The following is a 22,108-nucleotide window of genomic DNA, read 5'->3' as shown; positions in this document are numbered from 1 at the left end:
CGGCGGCAGCGGATTAAACCTCATCTATGAGGAAACTCTTCAAAAGATGGAAATAGACTGGAGCCGCATTGAGCAAAGTAGCACAACTTTAGAGGAATCATCCCCAGTCGGGAAGCACGCTGTGCTGGGAAAATCACACTAGATGTGGTATTCGGCACGCCGGATAATTACAGGTCCGAAGAAATTACATTCCATGTGGCCCCGTTCAGCAGTGGTTATCACGCTCTTTTAGGACGGGAGGCATTCACAATCTTCCAAGCCGTACCCCATTACGGGTACATGAAGCTCAAAATGCCCGGGCCCAACGGAATCATCACTCTCGCCAGCGATCCGGACACAACACTCCGCGCCGAAAACAAAACAGCCGCATTGGCCCTCGAGGCATTATCCGAAGCCCTCTCGGCCGAGGAATTAACTACGCTACGCTCCACAGTGGACAGGGACGACGTGATACTCGACAAGAGATCCAAGTCCACCTCTTTTAAACCAGCGGATGAAATAGTCAAATTCCAAGTCCACCCAACGGACCCTACAAAAACAGCCTCCATCGGGGCACAGCTAAGCCCCGCTGTGGACGCCGCACTACGAGAGTTCCTGCGCGAGAACTGGGACATATTCGCCTGGCATCCTTCGGACATGCCAGGAATCCCACGCAGGCTGGCCGAGCATAGCCTCAATATCCTAAAGGGATTCAAGCCGGTCAAGCAAGCTCTTCGGCGTTTCTCCGAACCTAAGAGACAGGCCATGGGAGAGGAACTAGCCAAGTTATTGGAGGCCGGATTCATCAAAGAAATAAAACACCCGGACTGGCTAGCAAACCTGGTGATGGTACCAAAGAAGGACAAATCCTGGCGCCTTTGTGTCGACTTCAAAGACCTCAATAAAGCTTGCCCAAAGGATCCCTTCCCCCTCCCACGCATCGATCAAATCATTGATGCTACTGCAGGACACGAGTCATTGTGTTTCCTCGACGCATACTCCGGTTACCACCAAATCAAGATGGCGGAGTCCGACCAAGCCGCAACGGCATTCATCACACCATACGGTCCCTTCTGTTTTAACACAATGCCTTTTGGGCTCAAAAACGCCGGCGCAACATATCAGCGCATGATTCAGACATGTCTGGAGAAACAAATCGGCAAAACAGTAGAGGCATACGTAGACGATGTGGTCGTCAAAACCAAACACGTCGACTCTTTGATAGACGACTTGAGGCTCACATTCGACAACCTCCGAACATATGACATCAAGCTCAATCCGGAAAAATGCATTTTCGGCGTACCAGCCGGAAAGCTCCTGGGATTCATTGTCTCCAGTAGAGGTATTGAAGCTAATCCGGCCAAAATCCGAGCGTTGTCACAGTTGGCTACCCCAACAGACCTCAAACAAATCCAGAAGCTAACTGGATGCGTGGCGGCTCTAAGCCGCTTTATCTCCCGCTTGGGAGAAAAGGCTTTACCCCTTTATCGCCTCCTTCGGCGCACCGAACACTTCGAGTGGACGGACGCGGCCACAGCCGGATTGGAAGAAATAAAGGCCATTCTGGCAACCAACCCGATCCTGGCCGCACCAAACATCGGCGAACCAATGATGTTGTACATTGCGGCAACTCATCAAGTTGTAAGCGCGGTGCTCGTTGTCGAACGGGAAGCGGACGGACACAAATTCCCTCTTCAAAGGCCGGTATACTATGTATCCACTGTCCTCACTCCATGCAAATCACGGTACCCGCGTTACCAAAAAATAGCATATGCGGTATTCATGGCATCATGGAAACTGCGACACTACTTTCAAGAGAGTTCGATTACAGTAGCCTCGGAAGTGCCACTTAATGATATTATCAACAACCGTGACGCTACGGGCCGGATTGCCAAATGGGCCATTGAGCTCCTCCCATTCGACATAACATACAAACCTCGCCGAGCCATTAAATCGCAAGTACTGGCCGACTTCGTCGCCGAATGGACGGAGGCCGAACTCCCTAAAGAGTACGGCGCATACTCCAATTGGATCATGCACTTCGACGGTTCTAAAATGCTGGTCGGTCTAGGGGCTGGCGTCGTCCTGACGTCCCCAACCAGAGATACCGTTCGGTACATACTGCAAATATTGTATACAGATTCCAACAATGCAGCCGAATACGAAGCTCTGTTGCATGGTCTTCGGATGGCAGTCTCCATGGGCATTCAACGCCTGGAGGTGCGTGGGGATTCAAACCTCGCAATATCCCAAATAAACGGAGATTTCGATGCCAAGGACCCGAAAATGGCGGCCTATCGAAATGCCGTCCTAAAAATGTCAGCTCGGTTCGAGGGACTCGAATTTCACCATGTGGCTCGGGAAAACAATCAGGCGGCGGATATCCTCACCCGCATCGGCGCAAAACGCGACACGGTCCCCCCCAACATATTTCTGGAAAGGCTCTTCAAGCCATCCGTAGCATGGGAAGGGGACACCGGTAACAACAGTCCGGACCCGGCCAAAATACCCGATACCGAACTCTCTGACACAATCGGAGGCTCCGCCACCGAAATAACACCTTCAGCCCACGAAATAATGGCCATTATTGCCCCGTGGACAGAACCATTCCTGGCCTACCTAACTAGACAGGAACTTCCGGAGGACCAAAATGAGGCACGCCGCATAGTGCGGCGATCCAAGGCCTACAGGGTCCATGAGGGAGAATTGTACAAGAAAAGCACTACCGGAGTCCTTCAAAGGTGCATCTCCGAAGAGGAAGGGCAGAATCTTCTGGCAGAAATTCACGCTGGACTCGGCGGTCATCACGCTGCAGCCCAGGCTCTTGTAAGCAAAGCCTTCCGTACATGATTCTATTGGCCAACAGCCCGGGCAGACGCACAGGACTTGGTCCAATGTTGCGCCGGTTGCCAGCTCTTTGCAAATCAAAGCCACATGCCACCCACCTCCCTCCAAACAATCCCCATTACATGGCCCTTTGTGGTCTGGGGGCTTGACATGGTTGGACCCCTTAAAGGGGGAACCCACAAGAAAAATACTTATTGGTCATGGTGGATAAATTCACCAAATGGATAGAGGCCAAACCGGTTAAAATAGCTGAATCTGGACCGGTGATAGATTTCATATCCGGGGTTGTACACCGTTATGGCGTCCCCACAACATCATCACTGATAATGGCACGAACTTCACAGCCGACGAGGTAAAACTCTGGTGCAGCAAAATGGGCATCAAGCTCGATTATGCCTCAGTCTATCACCCACAAACCAACGGTCAAGTCGAGCGAGCAAACGGTCTTATAATGAGTGGCATTAAACCTAGATTAGTGCATTCCTTAACGGAGTCTAACACGCACTGGGTAGAGGAGCTCGACTCCGTACTCTGGGGGCTGCGGACCACGCCGAATCGTAGTACCGGATATACACCCTTCTTTATGGTGTACGGCGCAGAGGCAGTCTTGCCCTGTGACATAATTCATGACTCACCTAGAGTGCGCATGTACGAAGAAAGAGAAGCCGAGCTCGATCGGCAGGACAGTCTGGACACCTTGGAGGAGGAGCGCGACGTAGCCAAAGCCCGTTCCGCATTTTACCAGCAACAGGCTCGCAGATACCAAAGCAGAGAAGTACGGGCCAAAACTTATAACGTTGGCGAACTAGTTCTACGCCTGCCGGATAAGAAAAAGAACAAGCTCGAGCCCAAATGGGAAGGTCCCTTCATTATTGACCAAGTTCTGACCGGTGGAGCGTACCGACTGCGGGATGCATCGACTAGTCGACTCGAGCCGAACCCATGGAACGCGGCCAGGCTCCGAAGATTCTACGCCTAGCACCGGACTCTATGTTAGTCCCCTCCCTTTGTCCATTTTTTCACAAATACATTATCTGTCTTGTTTTCCTTTCTTTCTTTCTTTTCTTATTTCTCTAGGCCTTCAAGGGTCACCTTGTGCCCTGTTTGCACATTACAGATGCGCTAGCCGCACTCTTCATACCTGGGGGCTTCCTTCACAGAAGCTTAAATTATTTATCCGGGCTTCATGCCAAACACATGTGTTCTACTTCCGCATGTACCTTTTTTCACCATTATATGCATCGATATGACTTAAGTTTTGGCCAAGCTGGGTTGCCTGGCTCTTGTATTTATGCCCTACGTTCCTGTTAATTCGGCTAGGGCATAAGGGGAGCACCTCTGCGATTGTTACTGCCGGGTCAGCCGGATGTGTACCTCAGACTGGGTGAAGCCGAAAGCTAGCGTTCTTAAGGGAATATTCGGTCGGTGAACAAAACATGATTTTTATTTATTGTCCATATCTGCCCCCAGATGCTTTTTCTGCGTTTCTTATCGCAGTCCGGACATGCACTTTAGGGCATGCTTACCCAGGGAAAGGAACCCTTAACGGAACTATTCTCCCTGGAAGATGTTTCTTACTACCCATGTAATATAACATAACTAGTTGGGCACTTGTCTGATAAAGCACTAATGACCCCTACGCCTGGTCTCCACGCATACCCCGGTTTTATATAACTTAGCGGGTATTCGGATTCACTCCGGACTATCGGGCCCGGAGGTTGAAGCGAAAAGGTCTGCAATGACAAATGATCTACAATCCGGCTAGAAGGCATTATACATGTCACTGTAATTACATAGTCATGCGGACTGACTAAATTCCTCCTCTATACCATCCAACAGGCGGTCCAGCTTACAATCCTATTGAGAATACTTTGCGGCTAATTCTACTTTCCCATAAACTAAGCTAACGGGGATCTCTTTTCCGTCGGGCCCCACAGGTCCGACCTCGGCCATGTGATTCGGGTCTGCCTTGGTATACCATGTCTTCACCATGGCCCAGGCTTCTCTGGCACCCTGTCGGCAGGCTGATATCTTCCATAAACGGAAGTGCCGCCGTGCTCCCTTCAACTTCTCCGCAAGCTCTGCAACGCCTTCTGGCAGGGAGACGGACGGCCACAAGGCCTGGGCAACGCCCTGCATCACCTGCCGAACTTGTTCGTGCAGATGTGATAGCTCAAACAGAAGATCACCCGCAGACCCGGGCATTTCCTCTGCGGGACGACCCGTCAGCATACCTACAGACATAACGCTGTTAGTCAACTTCTTCGCCGAACTCCTTTAGCAGGATTCGTTCAAGCACTTACTAAAAATGTTGCGCCGAAGCCGCTTATTCTCCTTCTCGGAGTCTGCAAGTTGGCCCCGAACGTCGTTTAGTTCAACACTTAGCTTAACATTGGCATCTTGGAGACTGTTTTTCTATAGCATAACCTTACTCAGCACGCGTTTGCCAGCCTCTAGCTGTCGCATAACATGCTGGTCCCCCGGACTTTCTCCGGACTCATCTGCAAAATCAATTGTTAGATCTGCAGACACGCCGCACACTATATGGTAACCACCATTCTTTAAAGTAAATGTTACCAGCGGGAGGCTTTTTCTGTTCCTGCAATGCGGCAAGAGCGGCCCCCAGTTGGGTCTTGCATTCCTCCAACTCCTGGGACAGCCTAGTATTCTTCTCTGTAAGAACCTGCACATCATAGATGATCCTTAAATTAGTTCTGCTAACTGTTTCAAGTCTCAGGGGCTACTGATACATATAGATCGTCAGATTTACTCACCCGTACATCCTTTACATACTGATCCGTGGCTCTGGCTAGACCATCTTGAGCAGCACGGAGGTACGCCTCTCCAGAATTGAAGGCGTCGAACACCTCTGGTGAGAAACAAGCGTCGCGAAGTACAGCCCGGCGGCGCATATGATTCATGGCGCTTTCCACTTCTGAGTTTGTAGCGGACAATCTATCCGCATCCTCTGACAGGGGATTATCCGGCGCCTGCCCCATATCGCCTTCCGCCTCTATGTCTGGTCCTGGCGCCCGACTGGTGGAAGCTTGATTGGCAGCATCGTTGGACATATTTCGGCGAGCATTCTTTCTGTTAAAGAAACGTGGACGTCATTACATTTTGAGAAAGACGACAACCACGGAGCGGGGTTTTTCCTATAACTTTGCGCCGGCGTCTCCGTCCTTACCGCCTTCCTTTTTGGCCTACCCGGCCTCGGCACCTCTTGTTGGCGAGTTGCCGCGGGTTCGGCAGGGCATCCCGAATGCCTTCCCTGTAAAAGATGCCATGTGTATATGGTGGGTGAAGTGCCTAAAAGGGGATCCTAGTTTTGGAGTTGGGACTTTTTGATTTTTCTTACCTGCGATGCAGGGAGCAGTCCGGGATAGTCGGCCGTAATGGCCATCGGGGCATCATCGCAGCTTAACTGATAGAACTGCCGGTCTATCAGTTCCACGGAGATAACCGGATCTTCTTCGAGTCCGAAATCGATGGCCCGGTTAGGGTCCTCTGGTTGTGGAGAAGGGCTGCTGACCTCCTTTACGGCTTTTCGCAGTTCCTGCCGCAAGGTGGCCAGGTGAATACTTACGACTAAGAATGCGGGAAAAATGGGAGCAGGGAAATATAACTTACCCAGCTTGGAGGATTGTACATAGAGAATCCATCCCATGGCTTAATGCGGGTGAACTCCTCTTCCTCGCCCTTGAACAGTTCGGACAGAATCTTCGCTAGAGCGGCAGCATTGTCCGGACCCTTACGCCCGCAGCGGGTGGTGTCATCCGCCCCGTTATAACACCACAAGGGGTGCCCACGATATTGGAGTGGCTGCACTCCCCGCATTATGCAAGTCGACATAACTTCGATTATTGTCAATCTGGATCGAGGTAGTGCTTTGATCCAGTTCATCAGATAGAGGACTTCTCCGTTGTCTTCCGCCTAGGGGCTCCGTGGGTGCCAACTTCAGCGCTTCTTCAGAGGAGCATTGTTGAACTCGGGTAGACCCCGCCGAACAGGGTCCGGAAGGGGGACGTCCTCCATATAAAACCATTCTGAAGGCCAGTCTTTGGACGGCTTCTTCGGGGTACCAGACAAATATCCGGTATCGGCGATGCGCCATAATTCGGCTCCGCTCACTTGATAAAGTGATTCTCTCTGTGTGCGAGGGACAAGGCAAAATAGCCTTTTCCACAGCTCGAAATGAGCCTCGCAGCCCAGGAACAGCTCGCAGAGAGCAACATAGCCGGTGATGTGTAGGATGGAGGCAGGGGTGAGATTGTGTAGTTGGAGGCCATAGAACTCCAGGAGCCCGTGGAGGAACGGATGAATTGGAAATCCGAGTCCCCTTAGTAAGTAAGGAACAAGGCAAACCCGTTCCCCCATGGAGGGACAGGGAAAGTTCTCCGCTTGCTCCCCGCCATTGTAGGTGGGAGCCCGGCTCGAACGAGCACCATGTACGCCGGAGGGAGAAATCCCTTAGTCTGCAGCTTGACTAATCGACTGTGCGGGACTGAACACCTCTCCCAATCACCGGGCTTAGGGCTACGGGGGCGGGAGGAGGAGATGCGGAGGTCGGCCATGCTGGAATGGATCTTTCCGAAGCACGCTCTGATGAATTCTCACTGGGGGAGGATGATATGGATTGGATCTAAGAATCCCCATCCCTTTAATAGATAATTTATTTATCTGGCTAGGGGGCGAATGTAAAAATGCCCTGGGGCCTCGTATTCATTTGACGCGTGGGAGATAGCCCTTATTGGGCACAGAAGCCAAGAGGTTCAACATTTATGGAGCCAGACACTGCTTACGAACACTTGAAAGTTGGAGAAGAACCCGCCTTGCAATGCCGAAGACAACACTGCGCGCCAGACTCATCGTCATTGATGCCTGGTTCGGGGGCTACTGAGGGAGTCCTGGATTAGGGGGTCTCCAGACAGCCGGACTATATCCTTTGGCCGGACTGTTGGACTATGAAGATACAAGATTGAAGAATTCGTCTCGTGTCCGGATGGGACTCTACTTGGCGTGGAAGGCAAGCTAGGCAATACGGATATGTATATCTCCTCCTTTGTAACCGACCTTGTGTAACCCTGGCCCTCTCCGGTGTCTATATAAACCGGAGGGTTTTAGTCCGTAGGACAACATACAATCATACCATAGGCTAGCTTCTAGGGTTTAGCCTCTCTGATCTCGTGGTAGATCTACTCTTGTACTACCCATATCATCAATATTAATCAAGCAGGACGTAGGGTTTTACCTCCATCAAGAGGGCCCAAACCTGGGTAAAACATCGTGTTCCCTGCCTCCTGTTACCATCCGCCTTAGACGCACAGTTCGGGACCCCCGACCCGAGATTCGCTGCTTTTGACACTGACACACACCAACAGGGATTGTTGGGTGTTCAAGCAGGCTGGAAAATTAAATGCCGAAAACAAAGACAAGGGGCTATAGAGCGAGGACAAGGAGGAGCCCCGGCCGCCGAACAACAGAGGACAGAAGGGTTTCCCCCCACAAGTGTGGACGGTGAACATGATATACGCAACCCACATCCCCAAGAGGGAGCAGAAGCGTGCGTTAAAGGACGTATACGCGTTTGACCCAGTCGCCCCAAAGTTCAACCCATGGTCCTCGTGCCCGATCACTTTTGATCGCAGGGACCACCCCACTAGTATCCGCCATGGCGGATTTGCCGCATTGGTTCTAGACCCAATCATTGACGGGTTTCACCTCACTCGAGTCCTTATGGACGGCGGTAGCAGCCTGAACCTGCTTTATCAGGACACAGTGCGCAAAATGGGCATAGATCCCTCAAGGATTAAACCCACAAAAACGACCTTTAAGGGCGTCATACCAGGTGTAGAGGCCCATTGCACAGGCTCAGTCACACTTGAAGTGGTCTTCGGATCCCCGGATAATTTCTGAAGCGAGGAGTTAATCTTCGATATAGTCCCATTCCGCAGTGGCTACCATGCACTGCTCGGGCGAACCGCATTTGCAAAGTTCAATGCGGTGCCGCACTACGCATACCTCAAGCTCAAGATGCCAGGACCTCGGGTAGTCATTACAGTCAATGGAAACACCGAGCGCTCTCTCCGAATGGAGGAGCACAAGGTGGCCCTCGCAGCGGAAGTCCAAAGCAGCCTCTCAAGGCAATTCTCTAGTCCGGCGATAAAACGTCCGGACACCGTCAAACGCGCCTGGAGTAACCTACAACAAGACCGCCTGGCACGTTCCGAGCGAGCGTAGCAATACGGCCCCAACCCCAGCCCTCGCGAAACGGCGAAATCCGTGCTACGCGTACATAATTACGCTCTGAAAATACCATGGGCACAGGGGGAGGGGCATGACCATGGCACGCCCCAAAAATGCGGCTCAACCGCACTAGGGGCTACCGGTTTTACCATTTTTTCTTACTTTCAGGACTTTACTCTCCGGAAGACCTGTACGACAGTACAATTGCCGCACACACGATACAACAACCATGGAGGTAGAAAGCTACGTCACACTGTGGAAATCCCAGGTGGTCTCTATAACGAGCAAAATACCTGTCTTAAACACTATCCCGCAGCTCTCCCCTGAAGGGGGACATGTCAAATAGTCCCACCTCTTGCTTATCGCACTATTTGTATCGTTCTGCTTTAATGCACCTTTTTCGAATAAACAATGCTTAGCTTCAGTCTATTATTGCATTCTCCATTCATTCCTTTTTATGTATATATGTTCAGTCATGACATTTAGCACCCGTACACTTTGGTACGGCCAATACGCTAGGGGCTCAAGCACCCCATAACACGGCGTGAGAAGTCCGAACACTTTCACAAGTGCGACACTCCAAACTTATAGCATTATATGCATCAGCTCCGAATCATGTCTTTGGTCAATAGTTGGGTTTGCCCGGCTCCCATGTTTTGGTACCTTACGTTCCGCTATATCGGCTAAGGTAGCACTGGGAGAACTACTGCGATTGTGCCCCGGTTCAGCTGGGCTAAGCACCTCAGTAGAGAAATCTAAAACTGACTATCATGATAGGGTGAGAGCTGGTCGCTGTTCAAGAGATTTCGAGTCCCTAAAGACTTATGTCGCTTAGGGCGAGGAGTCGGCTATGTCCGGCCTAGGCGTGTATAGCGCCCCGAACTCGGTCTTCCGAACACTAGGGGCTTCGCTGAAATTTAAAATTATAGAATTCTCTGGCTAAGTGAGAGTGATAACGCATTATAGTCCGATTGCCTTGTTCGTTGTGCTGAGCACCTCCCTCGAAGGTCCCAAGAATGGGGAAAAGAGTGCTCAGGTTTATCCCGAATACCCCAGCACTCGTGGCACGGGGGCAGAAGCCGACGACTCGCCATCTCTCAGATTTAATAAACGACCGCATAGAAGGTAATATTTTAAATTCAAACAAGCGTTGCATAGCGCATATGAAAAAGTTTTCAGCATACAGGATCACAAATGCGAGTTCACTCAAAAATTACATCCTTGGAACATTCATCCGCCACAAGGTGGGCACCCTTCAGGACGCCCTCATAGTACATCTCGGGGTTGCGATGCTCCTTGCCCTGCGGTGGCCCGTCCTTCACCAACTTCTCAGCATCCATCTTGCCCCAGTGTAGTTTAACATGGGCAAGCGCCCTGCGGGTGCCCTCGATGCAGATGGAGCACTTGATGACTTCAAGCCACGGACAGGCATCTGCCAGCCGCCTCACTAGCCCAAAGTAGCTCCCAGGCATGGCCTCTCCAGGCCACAGCCGGACTATAAGACCCTTCATGGCCTGTTCGGCCACCTTATGGAGCTCGACCAACTGCTTCAGCTGGTCGCTTAAGGGCACCGGGTGTCCGGCCTCAGCATACTGAGACCAGAACACCTTCTCCGTTGAGCTCCCTTCCTCGGCCCGGTAGTAGGAGGCGGCATCTGACACGCTGCGGGGCAAATCTGCGAACGCTCCTGGAGAGCTCCGGACTCGGGTAAGTAACAAGTAATTCACTTTCACGTGCTTGCTTTGCATAATGAATGCCTTACCCGCCGCTATCTTCTTCATCGCCTCAATTCCCTGGAGGGCTTTTTGAGCTTCGTCTTTGGCAGACTTGGCGCCTTCAAGGGCCGCCACGAGCTCGGACTCTCGTGTCTTCGAGTCAAGCTCCAAAATCTCGTGTTTTTTCACGAGAGCCTGGAGCTCTTGCTGCACCTCCTCCACCCACGCTTCCTGTTTCCCTCTCTCGGTGCGCTCCGTGGCCGCTTTGTTTTCGGCCTCGGACAGCGCTTGCTTCAGGGCCGCCACCTCGTTCATGGCCCCTGCCATAGCCACAACAATCCTATCATTTTTTGCAACTGCATCTTTTTTACATACTCATATAGACAAGGCATTACTTACCTTGGCTCTCCTCGAGCTGCTTCTTGGCAAGGCCGAGCTCTTGCTCGGACCGCTCGAGGTTCTGCTTCAGCGCATCAACCTCCGCAGTCAGTGCGGCAGAGGCCAGCAGCGAAGCCTGCATAGGCATATCGACATAATTATGTTAGACTCCTGCGAATATTATTAGATCCTCTATTCGGCTTTTCTTTCTGAACACCAAACAGAGCATCAGGGGCTACTGTCTATGCGGTAATATTTCCATATATTTTTTACATACCTCAAAGCCTGTTAGAAGGCTGGCACAGGCTTCAGTCAGCCCGCTTTTGGCGGACTAAACTTTCTGGATCACCACACTCATAATAGTGCGGTGCTCCTCATCGATGGAGGCGCCGTTAAGCACCTCCAGCAAGTTATCCGGTGCCTCCGGTTGGACGGAGGTCACTGGCGCGGTAGGCTTGCCCTTCTTAGTGGGGGGGCGCCTGCCGGAGTCCGGAACCACTGAAGGTTCCGGTGCGGTGTTCGGCCCAGGGCCGGACTTGGAGCCCTTGGGAGCCTTGCTCCCTTTTCGCCTGCAGTCCGGAAGGTCGCCTTGCGGCGCCTCCAGGACCACCTCCCCTTGGCTTGGAACCTTTTGGGACAACACCTCGGCGTTGTCCGTAGGGCGAGGGGTGGAAGCGGTCGGAAGTGAAAAGCTATTCACATCCGACGAATCCAAGGAACCACTCGACGATATGTCGACTTGGGCTCGGGGCGGACTGCATGATTATATTCGGTGTTAGGAGAAGCTGTGCAATAAAGGAACGCTACGAGTCACTCTGGTGTCCGAATACTTATGACTTCACCAGGGGCTTGGCCCTGGGCGGCCACTCTTCTTCGTTGTCGGCGGCGTTGGTGGAGTAGTCCGGAGGAAGGGTCCTTCCCTTCTTGGACCCTCCGGCCTCCCCAGTTGGGGCGGCCTTCCTTTTCTTTTCTCCCCCTGCTGGAGGGGAAGAAGCCTCTTTTTCCTCCTCCTCATCTTCGTGGGAGGAGTGCGCCTCGGAGTCATCGGACGATGAGTCCGACACCACCGGGCGCCGGGAACTCTTTCAGGTTTCCGTGGCCTTCTTCTCCGGCACCACGTAAGGTGCCGGAACCAGCAGCTCCGCCAAGCGGGCGTCTGTTCGGCCTTCGGGCAAAGGAGCCGGACAGTCAATCTATCCGGCCGTCTCCTGCCAATCCTGTCAAAGGTACGGGAGCTTAGATCCCGCATAGAGTCAAACTATGAAAAATGAGTATCCTGTAAGAGGTAAAATAGCTTACCACGCTGGCTTGGTGCTTCGCGCAGAATCCGTGATCCTCGGTAGTGGGAGGGGGAACCTCGGTGCCCTTGAATAGCACCTCCCAGGCATCCTCGTGTGTTGTGTCAAAGAGCCTATTCAGAGTTTGGTGCTAGGCCGGGTCGAACTCCCACAAGTTGAAAGCCCGTTGTTGACACGGGAGGGTCCGACGGATGAGCATGACCTGGACTACGTTGATGAGTTTGAGCTTCTTGCTCACCATGTTTTGGATACATGTTTGGAGTCCGGTCATCTCTCCCGAACTACCCCAAGACAGGCCCTTCTCTTGCCAGGAGGTGAGCCGCGTGGGGATGCCAGATCGGAACTCGGGGGCCGCTGCCCGTTCAGGGTCACGCGGCTCGGTGATGTAGAACCACCCCGATTGCCACCCCTTTATGGTCTCCACGAAGGAGCCCTCGAGCCATGTGACGTTGGGCATCTTGCCCACCATGGCGCCTCCGCACTCTGCCTGGCGGCCGCTCACTACCTTCGGCTTGACATTGAAGGTCTTCAGCCATAAGCCGAAGTGGGGCTTGATGCGGAGGAATGCCTCGCACACGACGATGTACGCCAAGATGTTGAGGATGAAGTTCGGGGCCAGATCGTGGAAATCCAGGCCGTAGTAGAACATGAGCCCCCGGATGAATGGGTGGAGAGGGAATCCTAGTCCGCGGAGGAAATGGGTAAGGAACACTACCCTCTCGTGGGGCCTGGGGGTGGGGATAAGCTGCCCCTCATCTGGGAGCCGGTGCGCGATGTCGTCGGGCAGGTATCCGGCTCTCCTCAGCTTCTTGATGTGTCCCTCCGTGATGGAGGAGACCATCCACCTGCCTCCCGCTCCGGACATGGTTGGAGAAGGTCGAGGTGGGAAATGCGGACTTGGGCGCTGGAGCTCGAGTGTGCGAAAATGGATGAACAAAGGAGGAAGAAGGCATGGATGAAAAGGTGAATCCTTATTCCTTTATATGGGCGGACGAAACTATGCATCCGCACCAGCCTGGTAAAACTCGCTTATCCCTCAAGTGCCGTAATCAATGGCACAGTTGGGTTACCCACGCCCGTATTGATGAGAATCCCATGATAAGGGGACACGATCTCTGCTTCGACAAGCCGTGCCAAGGAAACCGCCTCGCAAAACGCGCTGAGGTGGGATAGTAAGAAACGATTCAAATGAAGGCTTGGCTGTGGTGTGATGTCACGCTACAGAATACATCAGCATATTAGACTTGTGAAAACATTACTCTCTATGATGGCACGTGGAACTTGTTTTGTAGAGCCGGACACGGTCCTCGTGTTCAAAATCTTCTATGAAGTATTCGGAGGAGGAACCCGCTTTCAATGCCGATGACAACCTGCGCACCGGACTCATCGTCATTGAAGCCTGGTTCAGGGGCTACTGAGGGAGTCCTGGATTAGGGGGTGTCCGGACAGCCGGACTATAACCTTTGTCCGGACTATTGGACCATGAAGATACAAGATTGAAGACTTCGTCCTGTGTCTGGATGGGACTTACCTTGGCGTGGAAGGCAAGCTTGGCAATATGGATATGTAGATCTCCTCCCATTGTAACCGACTCTGTGTAACCCTAGCCCCCTCCGGTGTCTATATAAACCGGAGGGTTTAGTCCGTAGGACAACAACAATCATACCATAGGCTAGCTTATAGGGTTTAGCCTCTCTGATCTCGTGGTAGATCTACTCTTGTACTACCCATATGATCAATATTAATCAAGCAGGAGTAGGGTTTTACCTCCATCGAGAGGGCCCGAACCTGGGTAAAAACATCATGTCCCTTGTCTCCTGTTACCATCCGCCTAGATGCACAGTTCAGGACCCCCTACTCGAGATCCGTCGGTTTTGACACCGACAATTATATTTATAAAACTTGTCGTGATTATGATTACCATTTTTCTGAACATTACTATTTTAATGTGGAAACAATTTATAGTAGTCGAGTTTCTTATGATACTCCCACTATTTCGAATGAGAAGAATTTTGCTTATGTGGAGAGTAATAAAAATTCTATGCTTGTAGATCATGGAAAGAATGCTTTATGTGATAGTTATATTGTTGAATTCATTCATGATGCTACTGAAAATTATTATGAGGTAGGAATATATGCTTGTAGGAATTGCAATAATATCAAGTTTCCTCTCTATGTGTGGAAAATCCTGAAGATTTGCTTGTTTTACCTTCCTATGCAAGTTGATTCTTGTTCCCACAAGTTGTTTGCTCACAAAATCCCTATGCATAGGAAGTGGGTTAGAATTAAATGTTCTAGTCATATTCTTCATGATGCTCTCTTTATGTTTCAATTCTTATCCTTTATGTGAGCATCATTGAAATCATCATGCCTAGCTAGGGGCGTTAAAATGATAGCACTTGTTGGGAGGCAACCCAAGTTTATTTTTGTTCTTTGATTGTTGCTCCTGTTTAGTAATAAATAATTCATCTAGCTTATGTTATGATTGTGTTTTTAAGTTTTAATTAGTGTTTGTGCCAAGTAAAGCCTTTAGGATCTTCTTGGGTGATTATCGTTTGATCTTGCTGATAAAAACAGAAAGTATGCATTCACAAAAATAATTTTCATTTTTTACCAGAGAGCGATAAAATACCAATTCCAACTGCGGTAGATCAATATACAAATTGCCTAGGACTTCCTAATTTATCAGGATTTTTGGAGTTACAGAAGTATTCGAGAGTTACAGATTACTACAGACTGTTCTGTTTTTGGTAGATTCTGTTTTTGATGCATAGTTTGCTTGTTTTCTAGTTTCTATGGCTTATATTGCTTAATATAAATTTTATAAATGGCATGGTAAAGTAGGCATCATGTGATAAAAATTATGAATCTTGTCTTGACAGTACCTAAGTGGTGATTTGCTTTCTTATACTAACAGAGCTTACGAGTTTTCTGTTAAGTTTTGTTTTGTGAAGTTTTCAAGTTTTGGGTAAAGATTCGACGGACTACGGAATAAGGAGTGGCAAGAGCCTAAGCTTGGGGATTCCCAAGGCACCCCAAGGTAATATTCAAGGACAACCAAGAGCCTAAGCTTGGGGATGCCCCGGATGGCATCCCCTCTTTCGTCTTTGTTCATCGGTAACTTTACTTGGAGCTATGTTTTTATTCACCACATGATATGTGTTTTGCTTGGAGCGTCATTTTATTTCCTTTTTGCTTGCTGTTTGAATAAAATACCAATATCTGAAATTCTTAAATGTTAGAGAGTCTTCACATAGTTGCATAATTATTCAACTACTCTTTGATCTTCACTTATATCTTTCGGAGTAGTTTGTCGTTTGCTCTAGTGCTTCACTTATATATTTTTAGAGCACGGAAGTGGTTTTATTTTGAAGAAATAGATGAACTATCGTGCTTCACTTATATTATTTTGAGAGTCTTTAGAACAGCATGGTAGTTTGCTTTGGTTATGAAACTAGTCCTAATATGATGGGCATCCAAGATGGGTATAATAAAAACTTTCATATAGAGTGCATTGAATACTATGAGAAGTTTGATACTTGATGATTGTTTTGAGATATAAAGGTGGTAATGTTAGAGTCATGCTAGTTGGGTAATTGTGAAATTGAGAAATACTTGTGTTAAAGTTAGCAAGTCCCGTAGCATGCACGTATGGTAAACGTTGTGTGACAAATTTGAAGCATGGGGTGTTCTTTGAGTGCTTTCCTTATGAGTGGCGGTCGGGGACGAGCGATGGTCTTTTCCTACCAGTCTATCCCTCGAGCATGCGTAGTAGTACTTTGCTTCGAGGGCTAATAAACTTCTGCAATAAGTATACGAGTTCTTTATGACTAATGTGAGTCCATGGATCATACGAACTCTTACCTTTTCACAATTTGCTAGCCTCTACGGTACCGTGCATTGCCCTTTCTCACCTTGAGATTTGGTGCAAACTTCGCCGGTGCATCCAAACCCCGTGATACGATACACTCTATCACACATAAGCCTCCTTATATCCTCCTCAAAACAGACACCATAACTACCTATTATGGCATTTCCATAGCCATTTTGAGATATATTGCCATGCAACTTTCCACCATTCCGTTTATTATGACACGCTCCATCATTGTCATATTGCTTTGCATGATCATGTAGTTGACATCGTATTTGTGGCAAAGCCACTTTCATAATTCTTTCATACATGTCGCTCTTGATTCATCGCATATCCCGGTACACCGCCGGAGGCATTCACATAGAGTCATATTTTTGTTCTAGTATCCAGTTGTAACATTGAGTTATGAGTAAATAAAAGTGTGATGGTCATCATTATTAGAGCATTGTCCCATGTGAGGAAAGAAGGATGAAGCCCAAATAAAAAAGAGAGGCCAAAGAAGCCCAAATAAAAAGAGAGGCCAAAGAAGCCCAAACAAACAAAAAAAGAGAGAAAAAGAGGGAAGGGACAATGTCACTATCCTTTTTCCAGACTTGTGCTTCAAAATAGCACCGTGGTCTTCATGATAGAGAGTTTCTTATTTTGTCACTTTCATATACTAGTGGGAAATTTTCATTATAGAACTTGGCTTGTATATTCCAATGATGGGCTTCCTCAAAATGCCCTAGGTCTTCATGAGCAAGCAAGTTGGATGCACACCCACTTAGTTTCTTTTGATGAGCTTTCATACACTTATATCTCTAGTGCATCCATTGCATGGCATTCCCTACTCCTCACATCAATTGATGGGCATCTCCATAGCCCGTTGATTAGCCGCGTCAATGTGAGACTTTCTCCTTTTTTGTCTCCTCACATAACCCCCATCATCATATGCTATTCCACATATAGTACTATATCCATGGCTTGCGCTCATGTATTGCATAAGGGTTCAAAAGGCTGAAGCGCGTTAAAAAGTATGAACTGATTGCTCGGCTTGTCATCGGGGTTATGCATGATGGGAGCATTTTGTGTGACGAAAATGAAGCATGGCCAAACTCTATGATTTTGTAGGGATAAGCTTTCTTTGGCTATCTTATTTTGATAAGATATAATTGCTTGTTTGGCATGCTTGATGTATTACTATTTTTATGTCAATATTAAACTTTTATCTTGAATCTTTTGGATCTGAACATTCAAGCCACAATAAATATAATTACATTGAAAATTATGTTAGGGAGCATTCCACATCAAAAATTCTGTTTTTGTCATTTACCTACTCGAGGACGAGCAGGAATTAAGCTTGGGGATGCTTGATACGTCTCCAACGTATCTATAGTTTTTTATTGTTCCATGCTATTATATTATCCATCTAGGATGTTTTATATGCATTTATATGCTATTTTATATGATTTTGGGACTAACCTATTAACCTAGACCCCAGTGCCAGTTTCTGTTTTTTCCTTGTTTTTGAGTATTGCAGAAAAGGAAAACCAAATGGAGTCCAATTGACCTGAAAATTCACGAAGATAATTTTTGGACCAAAAGAAGCCCATGGAGTACCGGAGATGGGCTAGAAGAGTCCCGAGGCACCCACGAGGGTGGGGGCGCGCCCCCTACCTCGTGGCCACCTTGGGGACCCCCCTGACTTGTTCCCGACTCCAACACCTCTTATACATACCCAAACTTCCAGAAAGAAACCTAGATTGGGAGTTCTGCTGTTGCAAGACTCTGTAGCCACCGAAAACCAATCTAGACCCGTTCCGGCACCCTACCGAAGGGGGGAATCCCTCTCCGGTGGCCATCTTCATCATCCCAGCGCTCTCCATGATGAAGATGGAGTAGTTCACCCTCGGGGCTGAGGTATGTACCAACAGCTATGTGTTTGATCTCTCTCTCTCTCTCGTGTTCTTGATTCGCACGATCTTGATGTATCGCGAGCTTTGCTATTATAGTTGGACCTTATGATGTTTCTCCCCCTCTACTCTCTTGTAATGGATTGAGTTTTCCGTTTGAAGTTATCTTATCGGATTGAGTCTTTAAGTATTTGAGAACACTTGATGTATGTCTTGCATGTGTTTATCTGTGGTGACAATGGGATATTCATGTGATCCACTTGATGTATGTTTTGGTGATCAACTTGCGAGTTCTGTGACCTCGTGAACTTATGCATAGGGGTTGGCACACGTTTTCGTCTTGACTCTTCGGTAGAAACTTTGGGGCACTCTTTGAAGTTCTTTGTGTTGGTTGAATAGATGAATCTAAGATTGTGTGATGCATATCGTATAATCATACCCACGGATACTTGAGGTGACATTGGAGTATCTAGGTGACATTAGGGTTTTGGTTGATTTGTGTCTTAAGGTGTTATTCTAGTAAGAAATCTAGGATAGATTGAATGGAAAGAATAGGTTCGTGTTATTTTACTACGGACTCTTGAATAGATCGATCAGAAAGGATAACTTTGAGGTGGTTTTGTACCCTACAATAATCTCTTTGTTTGTTCTCTGCTATTAGTGACTTTGGAGTGACTCTTTGTTGCATGTTGAGGGATAGTTATATGATCCAATTATGTTATTATTGTTGAGAGAACTTGCACTAGTGAAAGTATGAAACCTAGGCCTTGTTTCTACGCATTGCAATACCGTTTTCACTCACTTTTATCATTAGTTACCTTGCTGTTTTTATAGTTTCAAATTACAAAAACCTATATCTACCATCCATATTGCACTTGTATCACCATCTCTTCGCCGGACTAGTGCACCTATACAATTTACCATTGTATTGGGTGTGTTGGGGACACAAGAGACTCTTTGCTATTTGGTTGCAGGGTTGTTTGAGAGAGACCATCTTCATCCTACGCCTCCCACGGATTGATAAACCTTAGGTCATCCACTTGAGGGAAATTTGCTACTATCCTACAAACCTCTGCACTTGGAGGCCCAACAACGTCTACAAGAAGAAGGTTGTGTAGTAGAAATCACTCCTACGAGCTTAGCAAGAACCGTTCTTACCTACGCATCAAAAACCACAATGCGGTATAGTGATTGCTTTTTGAGCTTCAGAAAGAACCCTGTTCATTGAATCTAATTCAACTACAGTTGGAGAAATAGACACCCACTAGTCACCTGTGTGCGAAGCACGTCAGTAGAACCAGTCTCGCATAAGCGTACACGTAATGTCGGTCTGGGCCGCTTCATCCAACAATGCCGCTGAATCAAGAATCAACTAGTGATGGCAAGCAATATGTATATACCCAGCCCACAAGTCCTTTGTTTTCTACTCGTGCATATAACATCTACGCATAAACTTGGCTCTGATACCACTGTTGGGGAGCGCAGTAATTTCAAAAAAATTCCTACGCACATGCAAGAACCATCTAGGTGATGCATAGCAATGAGAGGGGAGAGTGTTGTCCACGTACCCTCGTAGACCGTAAGCGGAAGCGTTATGACAACACGGTTGATGTAGTCATATGTCTTCATGATCCGACCGGTCCTAGCACCAAAGGCACGGCACCTCCGCGATCTGCACACGTTCAGCTCGGTGACGTCGCACTAACTCTAGATCCAGCTGATGTCGAGGGAGAGTTTCGTCAGCACGACGGGGTGATAACAGTGATGATGAAGTTACCGACGCAGGGCTTCGCCTAAGCTCTACAACGATATGACCGAGGTGGAAATCTATGGAGGGGGGCACCGCACATGGCTAAACAATCAACTTGTGTGTCTATGGGGTGCCCCCTCCCCTGTATATAAAGGAGTGGAGGAGGGGGAGGGCCCGCCCTCACATGGTGCACCCAAGGGGGGAGTCCTACTTCTGGTGGGAGTAGGATTCCCCCTTCCCTAGTTGGAGTAGCAGAGGAAGGAATGGGGAGAGAGAGGGAAGGAAAGGGGGGCCGGCTAATACGTCTCCAATGTATCTATAATTTTTGATTGTTCCGTGCTATTATATTATCTATTTTGGATGTTAATGGGCTTTATTTTATAATTTTATTGGGACTAACCTATTAACCCAAGGCCCAGTGCAAATTGTTGTTTTTTTTGCCTATTTCAGTGTTTCGCAGAAAAGGAATATCAAACGGATTCCAAACGGAATGAAACCTTCGGGAGCGTGATTTTTGGAACAAACGTGATCCAGAGGACTTGGAGTGGACGTCAAGAAACGGATGAGGTGTCCATGAGGCAGGGGCGCGCCTACCCCCTGGGCACGCCCTCCCCCTTGTGGGCCCCTCATGGCTCAACCGACCTACTTCTTCATCCTATATATGTTCACATACCCCGAAAACATCTAGGAGCACCACGGAACCCTATTTCCACCGCCGCAACCTTCTGTACCCAAGAGATCCCATCTTGGGGCCTTTTCCGGAGCTCTGCCGGAGGGGGCATTGATCACGGAGGGCCTCTACATCATCTCCATGGCCCCTCCGATGATGTGTGAGTAGTTTACTTCAGACCCTCGGGTCAATAGTTATTAGATAGATGGCTTCTTATCTCTCTTTGGAACCCAACGAGGAGCAGTTGAAAAATATTTATATACGAACGGGGTGCGTATTCGGAATCGTCACATTTTTTCTAAGCAACTTTCATATATAAATAATTTTCATCCAAGTTATGGATTATTTTATATGATTTATCAAAGTTCTAAACATTTTATAATTTTTTGGAATTTATATTAATTCGAAAAATAAAAAGAGAACCGATACGTCTCCAACGTATCTATAATTTTTGATTGCTCCATGCTATATTATCTTCTGTTTTGGACATTATTGGGCTTTATTATCCACTTTTATATTATTTTTGGGACTAACCTATTAACCGGAGGCCCAGCCCAGAGTTGCTGTTTTTTTTGCCTATTTTAGGGTTTCAAAGAAAAGGAATATCAAACGGAATGAAAACTTGAAAACTTCACAACACAAAACTCAACTAAAATAGGCAAAAAACAACAATTCTGGGCTGGGCCTCCGGTTAATAGGTTAGTCCCAAAAATAATATAAAAGTGGATAATAAAGCCCAATAATGTCCAAAACAGAAGATAATATAGCATGGAGCAATCAAAAATTATAGATACGTTGGAGACGTATCAGTTCTCTTTTTATTTTTCGAATTAATATAAATTCCAGAAAATTATAAAATGTTTAGAACTTTGATAAATCATATAAAATAATCCACAACTTGGATGAAAATTATTTATATATGAAAGTTGCTCAGAAAAATGTGACGATTCCGAATACGCACCCCGTTCATATATCAATTGTAGCTGTTTTCGATAAGTAAGAGTGTCGAACCCAACGAGGAGCAGATGGAAATGACAAGTGGTTTTCAGCAAGGTAATGTCTACAAGTGCTGAAATTATAAGTAACAGAGTAGTTTGATAGCAAGATAATTTGCAACGAGCAAGTAATGATAGTAGTAACAAAAGTGCAGCAAGATAGCCCAATCCTTTTGAGGCAAAGGACATGCCAAAACGGTATCTTATAATAAGCAAAGCATTCTTGAGGGTACATTAGAATTTCATGTAGTTACTTTCATCATGTTGGTTCGATTCATGTTCGCTACTTTGATAATTTGATATGTGGGTGGACCGGTGCTTAAGTGTTGTTCTTACTTGAACAAACCTCCTACTTATGATTAACCCTCTCGCAAGCATCCGCAACTACGAGAGAAGTATTAAGAATAAATTCTAACCATAGCATTAAACTTTTGGATCCAATTGGTCCCTTACAAAATAGCGCATAA

This window comes from Triticum aestivum, chromosome 2A (genome assembly GCF_018294505.1).
Source record: "Triticum aestivum cultivar Chinese Spring chromosome 2A, IWGSC CS RefSeq v2.1, whole genome shotgun sequence".
NCBI lineage: Eukaryota > Viridiplantae > Streptophyta > Magnoliopsida > Poales > Poaceae > Triticum > Triticum aestivum.
This window is presented reverse-complemented; position numbering follows the sequence as displayed.